Genomic DNA, 22,775 nt, shown 5'->3' on the forward strand with positions numbered 1-22,775 from the left:
GGGCGCCCCTCACCCTAAATCCAGCCTGGAATTTTTCCATGCTTTCCCTCAGCCTCTAATTAATGCCTGGCATTTTACAGGAGAGGAAAACTAAGGCCCCAGGAGGCCAAGCACCCTGCCCAGTGTCATATAGAAATAAACAACAGAGCCTGAACTAGATCCCAGTTCTCTGCTCCAGCATCCACCAACATTTTTTTCTGTCCACAGTTGTCTATCAAGACCCTCTCTGCACTGGGCTAGCATTAGGCTCTAAGGATGCAGAGATGAATCAAACCTGGTCCCTATCCTCAGAGCCTGATCTCTAAACTTGCCCAATAGAGTTTCCTGTTAGTAAATTAGCAACGTTCCCTATTAGCAAAAACATTTTTAAGCACACACGCCCAATATATGTGTATTTATCTACTTATAAACGATATACATGTACGTATATAATTACATGAAAAGCTAACTTTTATTGAACATTTACAATGCAGTATTAGGTCCTGCTCTCAGTACTTTATATGCATTAAGTCATTTAGCCTCTCAAAGTCCTTTGATAGAGGGTCTAATACTATTCCATATTACTAAAGCCATATGGCTAAAAAGCAGGCAGTCTAGCTTCAGAATAAAGTGAGATTAGAAACAAAATAGAAATAGAAGTTTTAACACTTTCTTCCTAAACTCCAGTGGCTCATCTTGTGCACCCCCCTTTGAAAACCACTGCTCAGGAGTCTCCCAGGGGCTTTCCTGATAGCACAGTGGTTTAAAATCCACCTGCCAGTGCAGGGGACACAGGTTCATGCCCTGGTCTGGGAAGATCCCACATGCTGCAGAGCAACTGAGCCCATGCACCACAACTACTGAGCCTGCGCTCTAGAGCCCGCAAGCCACAACTACTGAGCCCACGTGCCACAACTACCAAAGCCCATGTGCCTAGAGCCCGTGCTCCACAACAAGAGAAGCCACCACAATGAGAAGCCTGCACACCGCAACGAAGAGTAGCCCCTGCTCGCCACAACTAGACAAAGCCCGTGCACAGCAACGAAGACCCAACACAGCCAAAACTAAATAAATTTATTAAAAAAAAAAAAAAAAAAGTCTCCCAGACCTGTGAAGGTCAGTACAGTGTGATCAGTACTTTGAGAAAGGGAAGTGCAGGAGATTGTGGGAACACAGAGGCAGCAGCTTACCCAGGTTGGGAGATCAGGATGGCTTCCGGTCATGGCTGAGCTGAATCTTAAAGGATACTTAAAGGATACTTTTCTCCCCAGAGGAAAGAAATTGGGGGAAAGGGTGTTCTTGGGTGAAGGAGCAGCATGTGCAAAGGCCCAGAGGCAAGAGCACATGGTGTTCTGGGAGTACAAGTAGTTTAGCACGGCTAGAGTACAGAGTGTCAAGGGGGCGGGTTCCCCTCCCAGTGCTGCTATGAGGCTCAAACAAGATGATAGAAATGACCGTGGCTTTGTGTTCTTATTGAGGGAACAGGCAATCAATATGCTGCCTCCTGGACAGTATCCCAGCTTTTTGGTCCTCAGCTGCCAATTCCTCTATAAGCCAAGGGGCCCCCTTGCCCCTTGAAGATCTAGTTGAACTTGGCCTGGACCCCATTCCACAGCTTAAGAGTGCTCAGAGCCCTCCTTCCGTCCCCATACTCTCCATCAATTCCCAACTTTATTTCCTCTGGGCTACAGTTTCCATGACCCCAACCCCTTTGCCCTCTGCCTCATGTGGGTTTCCATCAAAAACAAAAAGTCCAATTAAGCCAAGAACTTCATGGATTTAGTAGGTTTACTGAGGATTTGGAGATTTTGAGATCACATCACATACTGCACTGCCACTTGCCATTTCCCAAATTTTCTCATTCATTTGGAAAGCCTTCGGAGCCTTTCCAAAGCCTGTGTCCCCAAAGCCACCAGTTGATCCTCCCTACACACACAGCACCCTGACCTCCTGCCAGAAGCCGAGGCAGGCTCACGCACCCACACGTACCCACTCTCTCCCTGCTAGGCTGGCTTGCTTTTCCTCTCCCCCCACCTCCAACACACAGGCACCCACTCTAGCCCAACCCAGGCTGCCCCAACCTGCTCCCCAGCCAAGCCCAGAACTCGTCCTTTCGTCTTCCTTGGGCCACATGCAGAAGTCTCCTCTGCAGAGCAGCCAGGAGAGCCTAGAGCAACAAGGGAGCTGGTGGCGGGAGACCAGCTCCAGGAAGACCAGCAGCAGCCCTGGGGGGTGGGGGGCAGCCAGCAGAAGGAAGGCAGTCAGGCAGAGGTCCAGGCAGCAGCGTGGGGTGTGCAGGGCCTGGCAACTCAGCACACAGAGCATGACCCAGCTCCCTGCCATGCCATCTGCCACCTTGTCATCCACGTCCTTGCCTGGCTCAAAATCCCACTCAAGGAGACAGAAGTGCAGCCCCCGGCCCATCGGAGGGCGGCCCTCCAGAGTAGGCAGCAGCTCCCCAGTCACCCAGCTCTGGTCTTGCCTTCAGTGGGACACAAACACATCATAAAGGGACCTCCTGCCCTCACCCCTCTGACTCCTTGGACCCTGAAGCCAAGCCCTGAACAAGATGGAGGATCCAGGAGTTCCTGGCTTCCTGTAAGAAGGGCAAGGAGATCAGCAGAAGCAGCTGTGCAACACGAGGAGCTTACTAATGCAGACGTGATGGAATTGGAGGCCCAGAGAAAGGACGAAGAGACACAAGAGGAAGAAGAAGTGACTGAAGAACCGAAGAGATTCACGACGCAGGAAATGGCGGGGATTTTCTTTATTTCAGGAGGCACTGTTAGTTTTTGAGGCAGAGCAACTGAACGTAGGACGGTACACGAAGGTTGCAGCAGCCGTTCAGAATGCAATCCAGTGGTACTGTGCCATCTATGACGAGAAAAAAAGAGCTACTACCCAGACATCACTGGATCATTTTTTCAAGAGGGTAGATAGAGTTGAATCCAGCAAGGAACCAGAACCTGTGCCATCACCGTCAGGCGTGAGTGAAACTGCAGCTTGCCCTCCGTCTCCTATAGCTGACGATCCTTCAGCTCTACCATCTCCCACCTCCTCTCCCTCCTCCAGTCAGTAACTCTTCTTGCCTGTTCACTCGAGGCCCCTGTATGCCAGCTGTTGGACTGTACCACTGTACTCTTCAAGGTACTGGACTGGAAGATTAAAAATGTTTTCTTTATTTTTTGTGTTTGTTTTTTATGTATTACTTGTGTGAAAAGCATTATACACCTATTACAGTACAGTACTATGTAGCCAGTTGTGTTAGTTGGGTATCTAGGCTAACTTTGTTGGACTTAGGAACAAATTGGACTTACAAACATGCTCTCGGGACAGAACTTGTTTGTATGTAGGGGACTTACTGTATTGGGGCATCTGGGGACTTTGCTCCTGGAGGCTGCCATCTAGCGTGAGGTCTGTCTCCCAGTCTAGCCCTAGGACCTGGAGACTTCCCTGGAAAGCAGCCGCAGACAGTGTCTCTAACCCCATTTTGACCAGATGCAGCACCTGCCCTGGGCAGCTCACCCAGCAGCTCCTCAAGCAGCACTGAGCAGGGCCGGGCGTGGGACTGAAGTGGCTGCGGCTTCCGCTCCCATAGGCTGGACAGCCCCGTGATGCAGCAGGGCTTGGGGCTGTGCCCGTCCCCCCTTACCTTCTGATACCAGAGCCTGGAGAGCTGCCAGAGGAAAAGGTTGGAGGTGTCCTGGGAGCATAGGGCCTGCAAGCAAGCTATCACCAAGCAGGGAGAGTTGGCAAAGGGCAGGGAAGATCTTGGTGACATTCCAAGTCCCCAGCTGCAATCCCCAGCCTTTTAGAGTCAAGGTCTGCAAGACTGGAAAGACATTAGAAGCCAGCATCCCAGGCTTCCTGCCAGAGACCGCATGAAACTCCAAGCTGGTCAAGCTCATGGACAGGGATAACACTACCCCGGAAGGGCCAGAGGGGAGATGCAGGTTCAAGGTATGCAGACGCCCTGGAAGCCCAAGGCTGAGCTCAGCACCATGGAGGTATCCAGCAGGCTTAGGGTGGCTACTGCAGGCAGCGGAGCCAATCAGCCCTTGCCCAGGTCTACCAGTGGATTCTTGGCCAAGTCCAACTTCCCCAGCCTCCTTAAGCCCTGGAATGCCTGGCCCTGCAGACAAATCAGCTGGTTTCCCTGAAGTAGCAGCTCCCACAGCTGGGGCAGCATGAGAAGGTGACTGGGGACAGGGTGTGCAGTCCATTGTTGGACAGATCCAGGGCCCACAGTCTTGACACAGCCCCTGTGTCGTTCGTGCCCAGCATGGCACTTGCAGTTGGTTCCTATTCAAGTTCAGTTTCTGAAGGCTGGGCATGGCCTCCAGGAAACCTGGTGGCAGGTTAGTCATCAGGCCACTGCTCTTAAGACCCAAGCTCTTCAAGCTGTGACAGGAAGCCAGGGCCTCCAGAGCTATGTGCCCTACAAGAGTGGATGCCAAATTCAGCTCCTGCAGCTCGAAGTGTGCAACTGCCCCAGCAGGCAGCTTGGCCGTGTTGGCATTGATCACAGACAGGGTGTCCAGGCTCTGCAGCCCCAGTCCCACCACTGCAACTGCCTTCATCTTTGTGTGGTCCCCAGCTTGAGCCCCTGGAGGGCCCCGGGACTGGCCATCTTCAGCTGACTGTTGAATGACAGGTCCAGATCTCCAGAAGCCAGGCATCGCCAAAGGAGGGGCCATGCACTGGGTCTGGGAAGATGTCCGCCAGCTCCCCCACATTCTGAAGGCAACTATACTTGACACTCAGCTGCCGTAGACTGGGAGAAAACTGGACACCCATGTTCCCATCCAGGCAGGGGCCCAAGAAAGCGAGGCCTGGAGGGAGCTTAGGTTGCCATCAGGGGTAGGAAGAAGTAAACTGTGTAGGGCCTGTGAAGAAGAGCTGCTGCAGCTGTCCCAAGCTGCCAAGAGCTCCTGGCAGGAGCTGGGTGAGATGCAGACTCAGCCCCAGGACCTTGAGCCCAGGGAAGTGGGAGAAGGCGTCCAGGCACAGAACAGAAGTGGAACCAGAGAGACAGAACCCCTCCTCACTCTGGGGCACAGCCTCCAGGGTCTGTGTCAGGTTGGTCACTGAGGAGCATGCCACAAGGAGGGGCAGGCTGGAGTCCAAAGGGCAGATCAGGAAGAAGAGGGAGACCAGAGGCAGCCGGGAGCCTTCAGTCACCAGGCAGTTGGAAGCTGTCCAGCCTGCGGTCACAGAAGGGACAGGAGCAGACCAGGCAACAGCAAGTGCCCGTCCCATCTCAGCACCAAGCCTGGTCCACAAAGAAAACAGAATCAGAACCCCCCCCCTCTGCTCCCATCCCTTTTCCAGAGAGGAACCGAGACCCTATCCTTCCCCTGCACACATACATACACAACACTCATAACACTGACAGGATACACAGACCCCCAGGAGGGTCTGGAAGCAGGGTCGGAGGGCCACAATGCTTCCAAACTGAAGAACTGCTGGGAGGGCGGGGCTAGACTCAGAGATGCTTAGAGCTGAGGATCCAAGCGTCAGGGAAAGACAGAAGTACACTTGTGGGAGGTGAGACCTACGTCTCACTTCCCTGTTGTGAGGAAGCAGGCAGTGTTTGTGAGCACAAGGTATGGCATCAGAGGTCCAGGATCTCACTCTGCCATTGTCCTGAGCAGTGCAGGTCTCCTCTCTGGGCTTCAGTTTCCTCACCTGTAAGCCAAGCATATAGAAACCTCCTTCATAAGGTTGCTGCAATATACATACGGGTTTCTCTCCTCAACACTCTCTTTACTAATTCCTCTCCTAACTCCAACAGAAAGGAGGTCTTGAATAAATCAGGATTTTTTTTTAAGCAGTTGTTTTGTAAGCAAAATAATACATCAAAATGGTGCCTTCATGGGCATCTTGTAATGCTCCACACGGAAGATTCCAAGAAGCCCAAAATTTACCCAAGAGGACCCATAGGGCTCCATTCCTGCCCTTCCAGGCTGGAGCTAGGAAGAACAGTCTCTGAGTCCTTGACCTTGATTTGCCACTACCAGAATGGAAGCAAGACCCCAAGGGAGAGCAGAACAAGGAAAAGAAAGGAGCTTTACGATTATTTCAAACAATGCTGTAAACCATTCAATACAATTCAATACCTGATCATGACTTTTTAAAATAATAAATTCAAAGAGAAGAAAAATTCCTTGATTTATAAAAGGGTATCTACCCCAGATCTATAATAAGTATAATTATTAATGGTGAACCATCACCTGCATCACATTACAGGAATGAGACAACTATAGTTACTTCTGTTTAACATGGTAATGGAGGTTTTAGCCAGGAAAATAAGAAAGAAAAAGAACAGAAAATAAAATTATAAAATCATAAGTATTTAAAAAAACAAAAGGGTCACCATTTATAAGATGCTATGATTGTCTACATGGGAAATTCAAGAATTTCTAGAAAAAAACTATTAAAACTAAAGTATGTTTAGCAAAGATACTGGAAACTAGATACTTTAAAAACTTTCTAACACACCAGTGCATTAGTCAAGGTCTCAACAGGAAACAGCACCTTAAATGAGGATTCTTCTAAGAGGTTTGTATGCAAAGAGGCTAATCACAAGGTGTTAGCAGTGCTTAGGAATACTACAAGGGGTAGTGTAGGAACCCAGGGCTAGCAATCATAGAAGCTATCAACACTGCTAGAACTGAAGGGATAAGGACTGGGAGAAGTTACCAGAACCTGGAAGGAGAGAGAGTCTTATAGGGTCAGCTGCCTTGAGAGAAACAATGACATTCAGTCGAGTCACAAATCCAACATGAGAGGACCTCACAGGAAGGAAGGAAGTTCTGGAACTGAAAAATTCAAAATCTGTAATGAAAAGTCCATGAGATAAGATTAATAGCATGTTCCACACCAAGAAGAAAATAGCGAACTTCAAGACCTAGAAATAGAAACTATCCTAAGTGAAATACAGAAAGATAAAGTCAGGAGAAAAGGAACAAAACCTCAATGACCTGTAAGAAAATACCAAACAGTCTAACATATGTGTAATTGGAGTCCCAAGGGGAAAAAGGGGAGGGGGAGTGTGAAGAAATAACCAAAATTTTTCCAAATTTAATGAAAACTATAAACCCATTATGCCATGAATTTCAAGAAAACCTAAAGATAATGAACACAAAGAAAACCACAATAAGAATGTCAAAATGTTGAAAATAATTGGTAAAGAGAAAATCTTATGGGTAGCTAAAGGAAAATTACATAAAGTGACCCATTACAAAAGCAGGAAGAAAGACAAGAATTGCCATTACAGTAACCCTATGTTGGTAGAGCCACCAATGACTCAAAATCCTCAAGAATGAAGATTTTGGTTACCCTACTGGATAAAACAAACAAGCAGACAAACAAACAACAACAGTTGAGGTGCTGGATTAAGCTAAATAGAATATGAAAGGGTTAATGGAGAACAGAAGTAAAATATACCACCAGAAAAGAAAGAACTATAACTACAGATCTGTATTTTCTTCCTTGTAGTGTCATGTGTGTTTTACATTAACTATTGTATTTCATCAATTCTAAGATGCTCATTTTTTTCACATTTTCAACACCTTTGAAATAAGGCTGCATCCTAAAATTGATTATCTCGCTATTGCTGGTAACCAGGCAACATTCATGGTATAGTTACTATATGCACGTATGCTTACTTGGTCATAGCAGTTCACATTATTATAACTGCATTTGAGTTGTGGATATTGTTGATAATACTCATTTTAGTTTAATTGTCCTTTAAAATGCCTTCTAAAATATTGCAGTACAATTCCACATTGAAATGAAAAGTTATTCTATGTTCAGAAAAAAGCATGGAAAGAAAGCAGTAGGGCTTTGTTGGAGAAAAATCTTTGTTGGAGAAATAATGTGGGAGGAATTCAGGGTAGGACTATAAATATGAAGAAGTCTGAGGAATACCATAATCAATATATTCTTCTTATATTTTAATTTTTTGTAGGCATAAAGTTATATAAGATAAAAATCTATATCTACGTTAAATAATTATAAAATAGCTCTAAATTATAAGTGATGAGAAAGTATTGTGTCATCATTTAATGGATCATTTTCCTTAATGGTACATAAAATAAGGGTTTATTTTACAACTGATTCTTAGATTCAATAAAATGCAGAAATTTATCTATTTTAAAATAATTTTTCTCTTCTTTCCTTCATTATTAATGTTGGTGGTGGTTAATTTTACAATTTATTGCTCAGATTATAGAATTTTTAGACAAAATAGCAGTTATCAGAGGGGTGACCATCACCCACAGACTGTAGACATGCAGTTACTGATGAGATTTAGATTGAATCTTTTGAAGGTAATTGGAATACATTACCGGGTTTTGTTTTGTTTTTTAATGGTTGGTTGTGTTATAGTTGGTGGAAGCTTTATTTTGAAGTGTAAGTATTAGGAAAAGGAGTTATGTCAATGGACAGGCAAAGAAGTAGATAGTAATGAGCATTTATTATTCATCTAGCATCTGAATTACTTTCTTGTGCCTATTTGGTAACCATGTCCACCTTGCCTTTAGCGCTACTGCTTGGAGTCTGCCACCCTAGGATCCTGGTAGCCCTATTGAAATCAGGGAGCCCATTTCAACTGCAGCATCCTATGACAATCCTCGGCCTAAACAGAGAATAGCCATGATAGTATTTTTCAAAGATGACAGTGTTTCCCTCACTAATGTATTTCTCAACACTTTCAATAAAGGATTGTCTTCTGGAACCATTCTAGAAATTCAATTAGTGGGTGGAGAAAACATTGAACATGGAAATGTCCTCAATATTCCAATCTCCCCTCTCTATCCCTTCTCCAAACTCTATTTTATACCAAGGAATTTGTGACACTTTAACTTTGTTTAGTAGACTACTGTTTAGTCTGAGATTCAGCCAAACAAACAAACAAATAATTGGAACTCTTCTGGCTACTCAAGCTAGCCTATTGAAGGACCTCTGGTAAAGGATCCATACAAATAAATTCAGTATAATCTAAAATTATTTTGCTCCCTCCTTGGTCTAGCAAGCATTCTCAGGGTCTATTTCAACATGTATGCTTTAGATTTTGCCAATACAAATCAAAAAAATTTACCCTTATTTGCCTCTCCTATTGGGTTTGACTTTGTAATTGCCTTCTAGGTACACTGGAATCTGACAGTAGTTATATATCTCTAGACTGTGGAAAAGATGACCTTCCATTTGTATCATGTCTGAATCTGTTTCTCAGCTCCATTCCTCTCCTTCCCCTCTTCTGTTCCATATCACGGGTAAACTGATATAAGTAAGTCATGTTTTCTGACTTCTGTGTGAGTTAAGAGGTTGGAGGGCAGGAGAAAGGGAGAAGCTGGGATATTTTTCCCCCTCCTTCTCTGCTTTGGTAGAACCACCACCACCAGCTACAACACTTCCATGATTCCAACTCCAGTAGAGCAGACCTGCTATAGTTCTGGCTTCCCACTGATTGACCTGGTTGGCCCAAGTAATACACCTTTTCCCCCTGTTCCTGCCTCTGCAAGGAATGTAAGATTCTTCCATCACAGTCATAAAAAGTCCTTAGTTTTTAGGTGGACACTTGAGCTGAGTAATTAGTATATGAGCTTGAAGTCTATGTGCCCCTCATTGTTCTATAGAATAGCCACTCAGCCTCTTAGAGCCTTGCTTTCAATGGGCACTTCATTTTATGTGACTGGAAGTTTTCATTTAACTGACTCTTTCACCATTGTATGTCTGATCTGTCAGAGTCCCATTGTTTAAAGCTGGATTTTCACTGCCCTTGATCCCAACAGGCCCACTAACCAATCTTCAGATTCTTCTTCTTTTCCTGAGGGTCTGTTGTTTACACCCACTCCCTGTATACACCTCTGCATCAGTCAGGGTTTAATTATATGCAACAGAAGCTGACTTTAGTTGATCAAAGCAGAAAAGAAGCTTATGGAAAGGATTTGGGGTAGCTGATGGATTCTTTAGGGGGTGCGGGGTTGAGAACCAGATTTATGACCACCCCATTACCAAAAAGGGATTCTGTTCGGTCCCTACATTTTTTGTTTGAATTTTATTTTATTTATTTTTTTATAGAGCAGGTTCTTATTAGTCATCCATTTTATACACATCAGTATATACATGCCGATCCCATTCTCCAAATCCATCACACCACCACTCCCACCTTCCACTGCTTTCACCCCTTGGTGTCCATACGTTTGTTCTCTACATCTGTGTCTCAATTTCTGCCCTGCAAACCAGTTCATCTGTACCATTTTTCTAGGTTCCACATATATGCGTTAATATGCGATATTTTTTTTCTCTTTCTGACTTACTTCACTCTGTATGACATTCTCTACATTCATCCACGTCTCTACAAATGACCCAATCTCATTCCTTTTTATGGTTGAGTGATATTCCATTGTATATAGGTACCATATCTTCTTTATCCATTCATCTATCGATGGGCACTTAGGTTGCTTCCATGACCTGGCTATTGTAAATAGTGTTGCAATGAACATTGGCGTGCATGTGTCTTTTTGAATTACAGTTTTCTCTGGGTATATGCCCAGTAGTAGGATTGCTGGGTCATATGGTAATTCTGTTTTTAGTTTTTTAAGGAACCTCCATACTGTTCTCCTTAGTAGCTGTATCAATTTACGTACCCACCAACAGTGCAAGAGGGTTCCCTTTTCTCCACACCCTCTCCAGAATTTGTTGTTTGTAGATTTTCTGATGATGCCCATTCTAACTGGTGGGAGGTGATACCTCACTGTAGTTTTGAATTGCATTTCCCTAATAATTAGTGATGTTGAGCAGCTTTTCATGTGCTTCTTGGCCAACTATATTTCTTCTTTGGAGAAATGTCTACTTAGGTCTTCTGCCCATTTTTAGACTGGGTTTTTTGTTTTTTTAATATTGAGCTGCATGAGCTGTTTATATATTTTGGAGATTAATCCTTTGTCCATTGATTCGTTTGCAAATATTTTCTCCCATTCTGAGGGTTGTCATTTTGTCTTGTTTGTAGTTTCCTTTGCTTTGCAAAAACTTTTAAGTTTCATTAGGTCCCATTTGTTTATTTTTGTTTTTATTTCCATTACTCTAGGAGGTGGATGAAAAAAGATCTTGCTGTGATCTATGTGAAAGAGTGTTCTTCCTATGTTTTCCTCTAAGAGTTTTATAGTGTCCGGTCTTACATTTAGGTCTCTAATCCATTTTGAGTTTATTTTTGTGTATGGTGTTAAGGAGTGTTCTAATTTCATTCTTTTACATGTAGCTGTACAGTTTTCCCAGCACCACTTATTGAAGAGACTGTCTTTTTGCCATTGTATATCCTTGCCTCCTTTGTCATAGATTAGTTGACCACAGGTGCATCGTTTTATCTCTGGGCTTTCTATCCTGTTCTATTGATCTATATTTCTGTATTTGTGCCAGTACCGTATTGTCTTGGTTACTGTAGTTTTGTAGTATAATCTGAAGTCCAAGAGCCTGATTCCTCCAGCTCCGTTTATTCCCTCAAGAATGCTTTGGCTATTCGGGGTCTTTTGTGTCTCCATACAAATTTTAAGACTTTTTGTTCTAGTTATGTAAAAAATGCCATTGCTTATTTGATAGGGATTGCATTGAATCTGTAGATTGCTTTGGATAGTATAGTCATTTTCACAATATTGATTTTTCCAATCCAAGAACATGGTATATCTCTCCATCTGTTGGAATCATCTTTAATTTTTTTCAAGAGTGTCTTATAGTTTTCTGCATACAGGTCTTTTGTCTCCCTAGGTAGGTTTATTCCTAGGTATTTTATTATTTTTGTTGCAATGGTAAATGGGAGTGTTTCCTTAATTTCTCTTTCCGATTTTTCATCATTAGTGTACAGGATTGCAAGAGATTTTTCTGCATTAATTTTGTATCCTGCAACTTTACCAAGTTCATTGATTAGCTCTAGTAGTTTTCTGGTGGCATCTTTAGGATTCTCTAGGTATAGTATCATCTCATCTGCAAACAGTGACAGTTTTACTTCTTCTTTTCCAATTTGTATTCCTTTTATTTCTTTTTCTTCTCTGATTGCAAATGGCTAAGACTTCCAAAACTGTGTTGAATAATAGTGGCAAGAGTGGACATCCTTGTCTTGTTCCTGATCCTAGTGGAAATGCTTTCAGTTTTTCACCATTGAGAATGATGTTTGCTGTGGGTTTGTCATATATGGCCTTTATTATGTTGAGGTAGGTTCCCTCTATGCCCACTTTCTGGAGAATTTTTGTCATAAATCGGTGTTGAATTTTGTCAAAAGCTTTTTCTGCATCTATTAAGATGATCATATGGTTTTTATTCTTCTATTTTTTAATATGGTGTATCACATTGATTGATTTGCATATACTGAAGAATCCTTCCATCCCTGCGATAAATCCCACTTGATCATGGTGTATGATCCTTTTAACGTGTTGTTGGATTCTGTTTGCTAGGATTTTGTTGAGGATTTTTGCATCTATATTCATCAGTGATATTGGTCTGTAATTTTCTTTATTTGTGATACCTTTTTCTGGTTTCGGTATCAGGGTGATGGTGGCCCCATAGAGTGAGTTTGGGAGTGCTCCCTCCTCTGCAATTTTTTGGAAGAGTTTGAGAAGGATGGGTGTTAGCTCTTCTCTAAATGTTTGATAGAATTCACCTGTGAAGCCATCTGGTCCTGGACTTCTGTTTGTTGGAAGATTTTAAACCACAGGTTCAATTTCATTACTTGTGATTGGTCTGTTCATATTTTCTATTTCTTCCTGGTTCAGTCTTGGAAGGTTATACCTTTCTAAGAATTTGTCCATTTCTTCTAGGTTGTCCATTTTGTTGGCATAGAGCTGCTTGTACTAGTGTCTTAGGATGCTTTGTATTTCTGCGGTGTCTGTTGTAACTTCTCCTTTATCATTTCTAATTTTATTGATTTGAGTCCTTTCCCTCTTTTTCTTGATGAGTCTGGCTAATGGTTTATCAATTTTGTTTTTCTTCTCAAAGAACCAGCTTTTAGTTTTATTGATCTTTGCTATTGTTTTCTTTGTTTCTATTTCATTTATTTCTGCTCTGATCTTTATGATTTCTTTCCTTCTGCTAACTTTGGGTTTTGTTTGTTCTTCTTTCTCTAGTTCCTTTAGGTGTAAGGTTAGATTATTTGAAATTTTTCTTGTTTCTTCAGGTAGGCTTGTATAGCTATAAACTTCCCTCTTAGAACTGCTTTTGCTGCATCCCATAGGTTTTGGATCGTCATGTTTTCATTGTCATTTTTCTCTAGGTATTTTTTGATTTCTTCTTTGATTTCTTCAATGATCTCTTGGTTATTTAGTAATGTATTGTTTAGCCTCCATGTGTTTTTGTTTTTTACGTTTTTTTCCCTGTAATTCATTTCTAATCTCATAGCATTGTGGTCAGAAAAGATGCTTGATATGATTTCAATTTTCTTACATTTACTGAGGCTTGATTTGTGACCCAAGATGTGATCAATCCTGGAGAATGTTCCATGAGCACTTGAGAAGAAAGTGTAATCTGCTGTTTTGGGATGGAATGTCCTATAAATATCAGTTAAATCTATCTGGTCTATTGTGTCATTTAAAGCTTGTGTTTCCTTATTAATTTTCTGTTTGGATGATCTGTCCATTGGTGTAAGTGAGGTGTTAAAGTCCCCCACTATTATTGTGTTACTGTCAATTTCCTCTTTTATAGCTGTTAGCAGTTGCCTTATGTATTGAGGTGCTCCTATGTTGGGTGCATATATATTTATAATTGTTATATCTTCTTCTTGGATTGATCCCTTGATCATTATGTAGTGTCCTTATTTGTCTCTTGTAATGTTCTTTATTTTACAATCTATTTTATCTGATATGAGTATTGCTACTCCAGCTTTCTTTTGATTTCCATTTGCATGGAATATCTTTTTTCCATCCCCTCACTTTCAGTCTGAATGTGTCCCTAGGTCTGAAGTGGGTCTCTTGTAGACAGCATGTATATGGGTCTTGTTTTTGTATCCATTCATCGAGCCTGTGTCTTTTGGTTGGAACATTTAATCTGTTCACGTTTAAGGCAATTATCAATATGTATGTTCCTATTACCATTTTCTTAATTGTTTTGGTTTGTTTTTGTAAGTCCTTTTCTTCTCTTGTGTTACCCACTTAGAGAAGTTCCTTTAGAATTTTTTGCAGAGCTTGTTTGGTGGTGCTGAATTCTCTTAGCTTTTGCTTGTCTGTAAAGCTTTTGATTTCTCCATCGAATCTGAATGAGATCCTTGCCAGGTAGAGTAATCTTGGTTCTAAGTTCTTCCCTTTCATCACTTTAAGAATGTCATGCCACTCCCTTCTGTCTTGTAGAGTTTCTGCTGAGAAATCAGCTGTTAACTTTATGGGAGTTCCCTTGTATGTTATTTGTCGTTTTTCCCTTGCTGCTTTCAATAATTTTTCTTTGTCTTTAATTTTTGCCAGTTTGATTACTATGTGTCTCGGCTTGTTTCTTCTTGGGTTTATCCTACCCGGGACTCTCTGCGCTTCCTGGTCTTGGGTAGCTATTTCCTTTTCCGTGTTAGGGAAGTTTTCAACTATAATCTATTCAAATATTTTTTCAGGTCTTTTCTCTCTCTCTTCTCCTTCTGGGACCCCTATAATGCAAATGTTGTTGCATTTAATGTTATCCCAGAGGTCTCTTAGGCTGTCTTCATTTCTTTTCATTCTTTTTTCTTTATTCTGTTCCACGGCAGTGAATTCCAGCATTCTGTCTTCCAGGTCACTTATCTGTTCTTCTGCCTCAGTCATTCTGCTATGGATGCCTTCTAGTGTATTTTTCATTTCAGTTACTGTATTGTTCATCTATGTTTGTTCTTTAATTCTTCTATGTCATTGTTAAACATTTCTTGCATCTTCTCGATCTTTGCCTCCATTCTTTTTCCGAGGTGCTGGATCATCTTCGCTATCATTATTCTGAAATCTTTTTCTGGAAGGTTGCCTATCTCCACTTCACTTAGTTGTTTTTCTGTGGTTTTATCTTGTTCCTTCATCTGGTACATAGCCCTCTGCCTTTTCATCTTGTCTATCTTTCTGTGAATGTGGTTTTTGTTCCACAGGCTGCAGGATTGTTGTTCTTCTTGCTTCTGCTGTCTGCCCTCTGGTGGATGAGGCTATTTAAGAGGCTTGTGCAAGTATCCTGATGGGAGGGACTGGTGGTGGGTGAGCTGACTGTTGCTTTGGTGGGCAGAGCTCAGTAAAATTCTAATCCACTTGTCTGCTGATGGGTGGGGATGGGTTCCCTCTCTGTTGGTTGTTTGGCCTGAGGCAACCCAACACTGGAGCCTACCCGGTCTCTTTGGTGGGGCTAATGGCAGACTCCGGGAGGGCTCAAGCCAAGGAGTACTTCCCAGAACTTCTGCTGCTAGTGTCCTTGTCCTCATGGTAAGACACAGCCAGCCCCCGCCTCTGCAGGAGACCCTCCAACGCTAGCAGGTAGGTCTGGTTCAGTCTCCTATGGGGTCACTGCTCCTTCCCCTGGGTCCCGATGCACACACTACTTTGTGTGTGCCCTCCAAGTGTGCAGTCTCTGTTTACCCCAGTCTTGTCAATGTCCTGCAATCAAATCCCACTATCCTTCAAAGTCTGATTTTCTAGGAATTCCTCCTCCCGTTGCCAGACCCCCAGGGTCAGAAGCCTGATGTGGGGCTCAGAACCTTCACTCCAGTGGGCGGGCTTCTGTGGTATAAGTGTTCTCCAGTTTGTGAGTCACCCACCCAGCAGTTATGGGATTTAATTTTATTGTGATTGCCGCCCCTCCTACCGTCTCATTGAGGCTTCTCCTTTGTCTTTGGATGTGGGGTATCTTTTTTGGTGAGTTCCAGTGTCTTCCTGTCGATGATTGTTCAGCAGTTAGTTGTGATTCTGGTTTCCTTGCAAGAGGGAGTGAGAGCACGTCCTTCCACTCTGCCATCTTGAACGGATCTCTTGGTCCCTGCTTTTTAATGTCACTTATCTTATGATTTAAAATCAGTTTTATCAGATGGGTAAATAATAGTCCATGAGTCTACACTACAGTTCAAGGGAGGTTGAGATGCAAGCCTCTGGTATTTTTTATCTTCTATAGTGAGAAGCAGGCTCTACCTCTCTGTGGTTGGATGAACTTTCTCCCCTAAAAAGAAACATAGAAAGAGGCTTGGATACTGGACAGCCAAAAAGATGATAAACATCCACTGCCCTATGTGAACATACTGAGTTCATGATACATGCCTAGAACAGAGTGCTTAGGGGAGAATGCTTCTTACCCACTCCTTCTTCCTTGTAGAGAAACCCATTAGTATAACCCTCCTGGGTCTCCCCCCCTTCACACCTCCTGGAGGAAGAAATACAACTTACATTATTAATGAGTCTGGGAGAGAACATGAGTGTGTGGAGCTCTGTGCCTTCCTCTCTCCTTTCCCTTTGGGAGTACACATTCACATCTGCTTTGTGCACCAAGTTTTATAAGAACAGATGTCACATGGGGAGATGTGCATATTCCTTGCAATGTCTATAAATGGATGGATAAAACTAGTGTTCACTATTATGTCTGCAGCTCTAAGACATAGTCTCCAATAACAGCTCTACAGTAGGAAAGATGAAAGTTTATTCTTTGGCATACTTCTCAACTTGTTCATGAGTCAGGGATGAAAAGGAGGTCCCTCAACCCACTAATATTTTTTACTGTTTTGCAGCTAAATGTGACGTAGCCTCTGCCCCTGGAGGGCTCTCACTCTAGTGGGAGAGGGATACATAGCAGATCATTATAATACACAATGACCCCTGGGTCAACGTTTGACTGTGTCACTCCTTAGGACAGTCATACTCCAGAGCCTTTAGAATGCAAAACTATAGACTGTACCCTTTAGGTGATTGTCCACCTGGCTTTTCCTATTTAAAAGTGAGAAGAGTAAAATTTGCAGTCAGGTAAAAAGGAACTATTAGAATGGGACTGATTCAGTTTCCCTTTGTTACAGTAACCAGATTAACTTGCTTTACCCTAATTCCCCAAGTGGGGGTTGGAGGGCCAGCATCTGATCAGAAGCTCTGGGATTCCTGCCCCTGTCTCTTTCCTTTCCCTAGTCATTCGAGCACCTCAGAGATTTACAGTCTGAGCTGGAGAGGCCCTCTGAGTTCATTCAGTCCAACACCTCCCCTTTCAGATGGGGAAACTGAGACCCAGAAAGAAGAAGGGGATTTTCCAGGGCCAAACAGAGGGCAGATGGCAGAGCTGGGATCAGCACCCAGGGTCATGGTCGAGCCAGGTGGAGATGGAGTGTTAGTGACAATAAGCAGCCTTCACTCCCGACCATGGGAAGTGAAGTGAAGCTCTTGGAGTCTAGAAGACCCCTCCTGCCATCCTCCTGGCCCACTGTACCACACACACATTTAGGACAGGGATCTCAGCTTCCCTTCCCTGGGCTGGGATGTGAGGAGTTTATGGAAGGAGCCTGAAGTCAGACCTCAGTTCTCATGCTGTGGTCTGGCTAGTACTTGCCCAGAGAAGTGCTCTGGAAATAAAGAGAGCTGAGAAACCAGCTTTGCAAATAAATAAATGAAATGAAATAATGTGACATGGCGTAAAATAAAATAGATGCCTTTGCCTTCAACAGGGGGCCACTTTCTGGAGGGACTTTCTCCTTTCTCTCTCCATTCACCCATCTCTCCTGCCTCCAAGCTCAGCAGACCCTTACTCCCCATACTTTCCCTTGATCACATCTCCACCACCTCCTTTTCCTCCCCACCCCTGCCTAGGCACTCCTGTCCTCCTGTAGGATGGACTTCTGACAAACCCAGGTGATTGCCTTCTCTATCGGTTGTTAACTGGTCAGCAAATATAATGTTTAATCAAACAAATTTTCAGCGATTTTATCGCATAACCACATTCAGGTAACATCACTAGAATTCTAAACAGAAAGAAGAAAGAATTGACCCCCAGCTCCACCACCACCAAATCAAATGGCTTTGGCTCGCCTGAATTTGCTTCGGTTCTTGTCCTGACATTAAACAGATACCATTTTTTACACCTTCCTATATGCCAGGCATACTGAGAAGCACTTCAAGCAATATAAACCTGGAAGTATTTTATTTCCCAGAATCCCCTTTTTTTGCCTATCCAGAATCTCTTTTAATAAGAAGAATTAACATTTATTGAGAACATACTATGTGCCAGACACAATGCTCTCTTTTCATCCTCATGACCCAGTTTGTGTGTGCTTTCCCAACGCCACCAACATTCTCCAGATGGAGAACTGTGGCCCAAGGAAGTTCAGTGGCCCATCCAAGGTCCCTAGGGTAGTTAGTTTCTTCCTCTGTCAAAGGTGAGAATGTCCTAGTTATTACTTCCCCATTTGGGTTTCCAGGGGACAGTTGGGGTTTGGCTGTGAGTTTCTTTGTTGTAATTGCCTTTGTGGCTTTGGTGTTTTCAGGTGTAATTCCCCGACAGCCTTGAGTGAAGGATGCCCTTGTTTCCTGTTATTCCAGACATCACAAGGACAGACAGTGGAGTCTAAACAAGGGTTACAGGATAAGGAGATATTTTCACTGATACACAGAACAAATGGGAATCCAGCCACGGGCAGCTGGACAGAACTTTTGGAGAAGAGCTCCCTGTAGTACTGCCGTAGCACCAGCCCTTCTGGGAAAGTGAAAGAGGCCAGGCCAAGAGTGTCCTGGGCTACTCTGTTGTCTTGGTGGAGGTTCTGTTTGCGTTCAGGAACAAAAATCATCTCAGACTACCCCAGGCACAATTTGTTGGGAGGATGTAGGGGTATCTCATTGAACCCTAAATCAGCTGGGCCTGGGGAAAGCCTGAAGTCAGGAAGTGGAGCCATCAGAGAATTTCCAGAAGTTTCTCTCTCATCTCTACTTCAACTTTCCTCTTCCTCCTAAACAGATATCTCTGCTTCTGTGCTCTCATGGCTGACAAGGCCACCCCATCCCAAGGGAACTCCCGGCTGAACTAAACCAAAGGTCATCTTTGGAGGGGGCAGAAGCTCCACCCTCCCTGCTCTAGTTTACCCCATCCCACCACTCCTACCACCAACCACATCTGCTCAAGGTCCCTTCCCAGTACTGGTTTTTTGGTTTTTTTTTTTTAATATGAGAAGGCATTTTATTATTTTACTATATAACATATTAGTGAATATACCCAATTGTATTTTCTCAAATGGCAAATGAGACGCAGGATAACATTTCTCTTTGATTCCTGAAAACCTCAATATCACCTGTCTTTTGGAGGATTCAGTTTCCTACGACGTCTATGATACTGTCCACTAGGATACCAACGGTGCTTAGTAGTAAAGAACATTTTGCTAAGTTGTTCTATCATGGGTCCTTGCTCTACGTGTTCACCTTTCTCTTCTAGTCTGGTTTTCAGCACTAGATCATGTGTTTCTTCATTATTCTGCACAGGATCTGGCCGAGGGATAGGTTTTGTGTGCTCATACGGAATGTCCACAGAAGGGTGATAGCATACTATTGTCCTGCCATCAGATGTCAAAGCAAGCTCTACTTTGCAATTATAGTCATCTGGTAGAGAAGGATACATAGTTTTATGACAAGCACAATATAAGGCTCCATTTTGAATTGGAAATAAATGTTTCAAGATAGTTCTGCTTGATATAGCCCATTTTACTGCTGCCAATGCCATGGTGAATCAAGATGCTTATCAGGTGGTATGAAAGATGATTTGAAGAGAAACTGCTTTTAAAATCTGCTTCTCAGCCCGGGTCCCCCCACTACTGGTTTTGATGCTCCCCCTGCCCATCCACCAGGATCCACTGAGGGAGGTCAGAGGGAGGAGAAACCACCATCTTCCTTCCTTGGGGACTTCTGAGAAGTCCTGCTCCATATGTTCCCTGTCTGTGTTGTGAGCCTGCAGGGTGCTCTGCTTGGGGATGGATGGGTTTCTCCACCATTCTGGAGAGGGTAGCAAATATTCTCTTGCTCGGGAGGAGCAGCAAAGAGCGCCACTGTTCCATGGCCGAAGAGGGCTTGCAGGCTGGGCTGTAAGGAGCCATTGGTCCTGGTTTCTCAGCGTCCCCTCTCCTGTTGGCTTGCAGATCTCATTATTTAGACAGTCTCCTTTTTAGACAATTTGTACAAGGCCTGTTAGACATTCATTCTATTCCCTCACTCAAGCAGCAGCTATTCTGAGCAGGGCACAGGGTACAGAGGCAAAGGAGTCAGGGCACCTGCCCTTGAGAGGCTCATGGTAGGTGGGAGTGACAAGCCCATGAGAAGAGGAGTGATCCAGACGTCCTCTCGTTTCTCCTGCTAGCAGGTCACACTTCCTTTTAATGCATAAGCAGCAGTAAACTGAACCCTCAGTCTGCAAGACTTCAGGAAATCCGGTCTCTTACAGAGTTCCCTTTCCCAAGGATCTCTGAGAATTCTTACATATTCCACCAATTCATATGGTTGTCAGTTATCACCTTTGTCTGCTCCACTGGACCCCCAATCTGGAGCCCCAGCCCTGGGAGACCTGCCCTCCCCAGGCTCCTGTTTGTCTAACGAGGGCTTGTTCCCAGGGACTCCCAAGCTCCCTTCTCTCCTCTGTACTCTCTCCCTACATGATTTCATCCAGTCTCACGGTTTTTAAATATCATCTATTTGCCGATGAGTTTACAAATCTCTATCACCACCGCTGACGTCTCTCCCCAGCTCCAGACTCTTGTATCCAATTGCCTATTTGTCATCTTCACTTGGAGGTCAAACAGGCAATTGAAAGAACTTAGCCAAAACAAACTCTTAATTTCCTGCCCTGCTCTGCCTGCCCCCAAACCAGCTCCCCTCCAAGTATCTCCATTTCAGGCGATGTTTCAGTACACAGCAGGACACCATCCACTTAGTTGCTCAATCTACAAACCTGAAAATCATTCCTGATTCTTCTCTTTGCTCCCCCACCGCCCCCCACAACTAGCCCTGTGGAAGCCACATCAGAACCCATCCTGAATCTGCCCGCTTCTCTCCATCTCCATCGCTAGGCTCCTAGATCACGTGGCCATTGTCTCTCGCCTAGATGATGACAATGGCATCCTGACTTGCCTCTCTGCTTTCACTCCTGCCCCCTGCAATCTAGTTTCCACACAGAATCCAGAGTGAACTTTTAAAAATACAAACCCGTCACATCACTCTCCTGCTTAAGCCCTTCCATGGCTTCCCATCACATTTAGAATAAAAATTTAATGTCTTACTCTGACCTACAATGTCCTCCCTGAGCTGGCCCTGCCTGCCTCACCGCCATCCTCAGGTATCGCACACACAACTGTCTTTCTTCCTCTTTCTCTCTCTCTCTCTTCCAGCCACACTTGGCCTTCTCTCTGTTCATCAGAAGGGCCAGGCCCGCCTCTACCCAAGGGCTTTTGCAATAACTGTTCCCTTTGCCTAGTAAGCTCTACCCCACCTCGGAAGGGGTGTGTGTGTGTGTGTGTGTGTGTGTGTGTATTTTTACTAATCATAAGTTAATGCTATAATACTAATCACTTTACATATGAGTCACCACCGTAGGAACTTTTTGCCTGAGACAAAACAATTTTCCTAGGCCACCTAGAAGCTCTGTTCTCCCATCTTATTTTCTTAGCAGATAATATGACTTGGAACCTAAAACAAAAAGAAACACTTTGAAGTCTTTCCAACAATGTGGGGGAAAAAAGACCATAACTTGGTATGAAGAAGAACAAAAAGGAGGTGGAAGAGGAGGAGAAAAAAAAATAGCATTTAAGACCAAATTATTAAGTGAGATTAAACAAGATTACGTTGAAACAATAAAAGCTATATTACTAGAGCAACAAAACACACCAAACATAGCTTTTACAAAGATATAGAGAAGTTGGCAGACACAATGGTAGTTTTCATTTATTCATGCAACAAGTGATAGCCTACTATGTGCTAAACTGTTAGGGAATAAGTGTTAGGGAATAAGAATAAGGCTGTTAGGGAATAAGAATAATTATTCTAAGTGTTAGGGAATAAGCAGTGAACAAAACATAAAACCCCTGAGCTGTGGAGAGAAAAGACACTTTTTAAAGTAAATATATAGTATGTATTATAATAATGAGTTCTAGGGAGAAAAATAAAGCAATAAAGGGGATTAGAGAGAAGCAGGGGTGGGGAGGGAGCTGCAATTTTAAATAGGGTGGAACAGGAAGACCTCTCCAAGGAGGTGAGATTTGAGCACATTTGCATACGCAACTCCCTGGAGAAGGGCACTATAGGCAGAAGGAAGAGCAAGTGCAAAGGCCCTGGAGTGGGAGCTTGCCTGGCCTGTTAGAAGAAAAGCAGGAAGCCAAGGAGACTGAGGTGGGGAAAGCCAGGAGAATTTGTAGAAGATGAGGTCAGAGAGGTTGTTGTAAGGACTTTGGCTACTCTGAGTGAGATGCAGGGTCATTACAGGGTTTTCATAAGAAGAGTGATATAATCTGACATACTATTAAAGAATCATTGAGGCTGCTATGTTGAGACCAGAATGGCTAGGGCTCTCAGCATGTGAGACCAGAGCATAAAAACAAGCAAGGAGATATTGTAGTGACTCAGGTGAGTGGTCATGTTGGCTTGGACCACCATGGGGAAAAACATGGGTTGATTCTGGATGTATTTTGAAGACAGAACTTAAAACATTAACTTATGGGTTTCATGTGGGATGTGGGAGAAAGAGAAATCAAGGATGATGCCAAGACTGTGGGAGAATGGGTTTAGGAAAATTAGGAATTTGACTTTGGAAATGTTAAGTTTAAAATGACTATTATAGGGGCAGAGTCAAGATGGTGGCGTGGGAAGACGCGAAGTTCAAGT

The 22,775-nt window shown here is 43.6% G+C and overlaps 2 pseudogenes across 1 annotated transcript; both read right to left on the reverse strand.

The window, feature by feature from the left end:
* Nucleotides 1-1,796: 1,796 nt before the first annotated feature.
* LOC114898007 lies at nucleotides 1,797-18,709 on the reverse strand (annotated as a pseudogene).
* A 371-nt stretch (nucleotides 18,710-19,080) lies between these two features.
* On the reverse strand, nucleotides 19,081-19,701 carry LOC114899810 (annotated as a pseudogene). Its single transcript, XR_003794647.1, has one exon. The product of XR_003794647.1 is annotated as a 39S ribosomal protein L42, mitochondrial pseudogene (transcript).
* Nucleotides 19,702-22,775: the final 3,074 nt, after the last annotated feature.

The sequence above is a fragment of the Monodon monoceros genome, unplaced genomic scaffold (genome assembly GCF_005190385.1).
Source record: "Monodon monoceros isolate NGI ecotype Baffin Bay Population unplaced genomic scaffold, NGI_Narwhal_1 Super_Scaffold_18, whole genome shotgun sequence".
Taxonomy (NCBI): Eukaryota; Metazoa; Chordata; class Mammalia; order Artiodactyla; family Monodontidae; genus Monodon; species Monodon monoceros.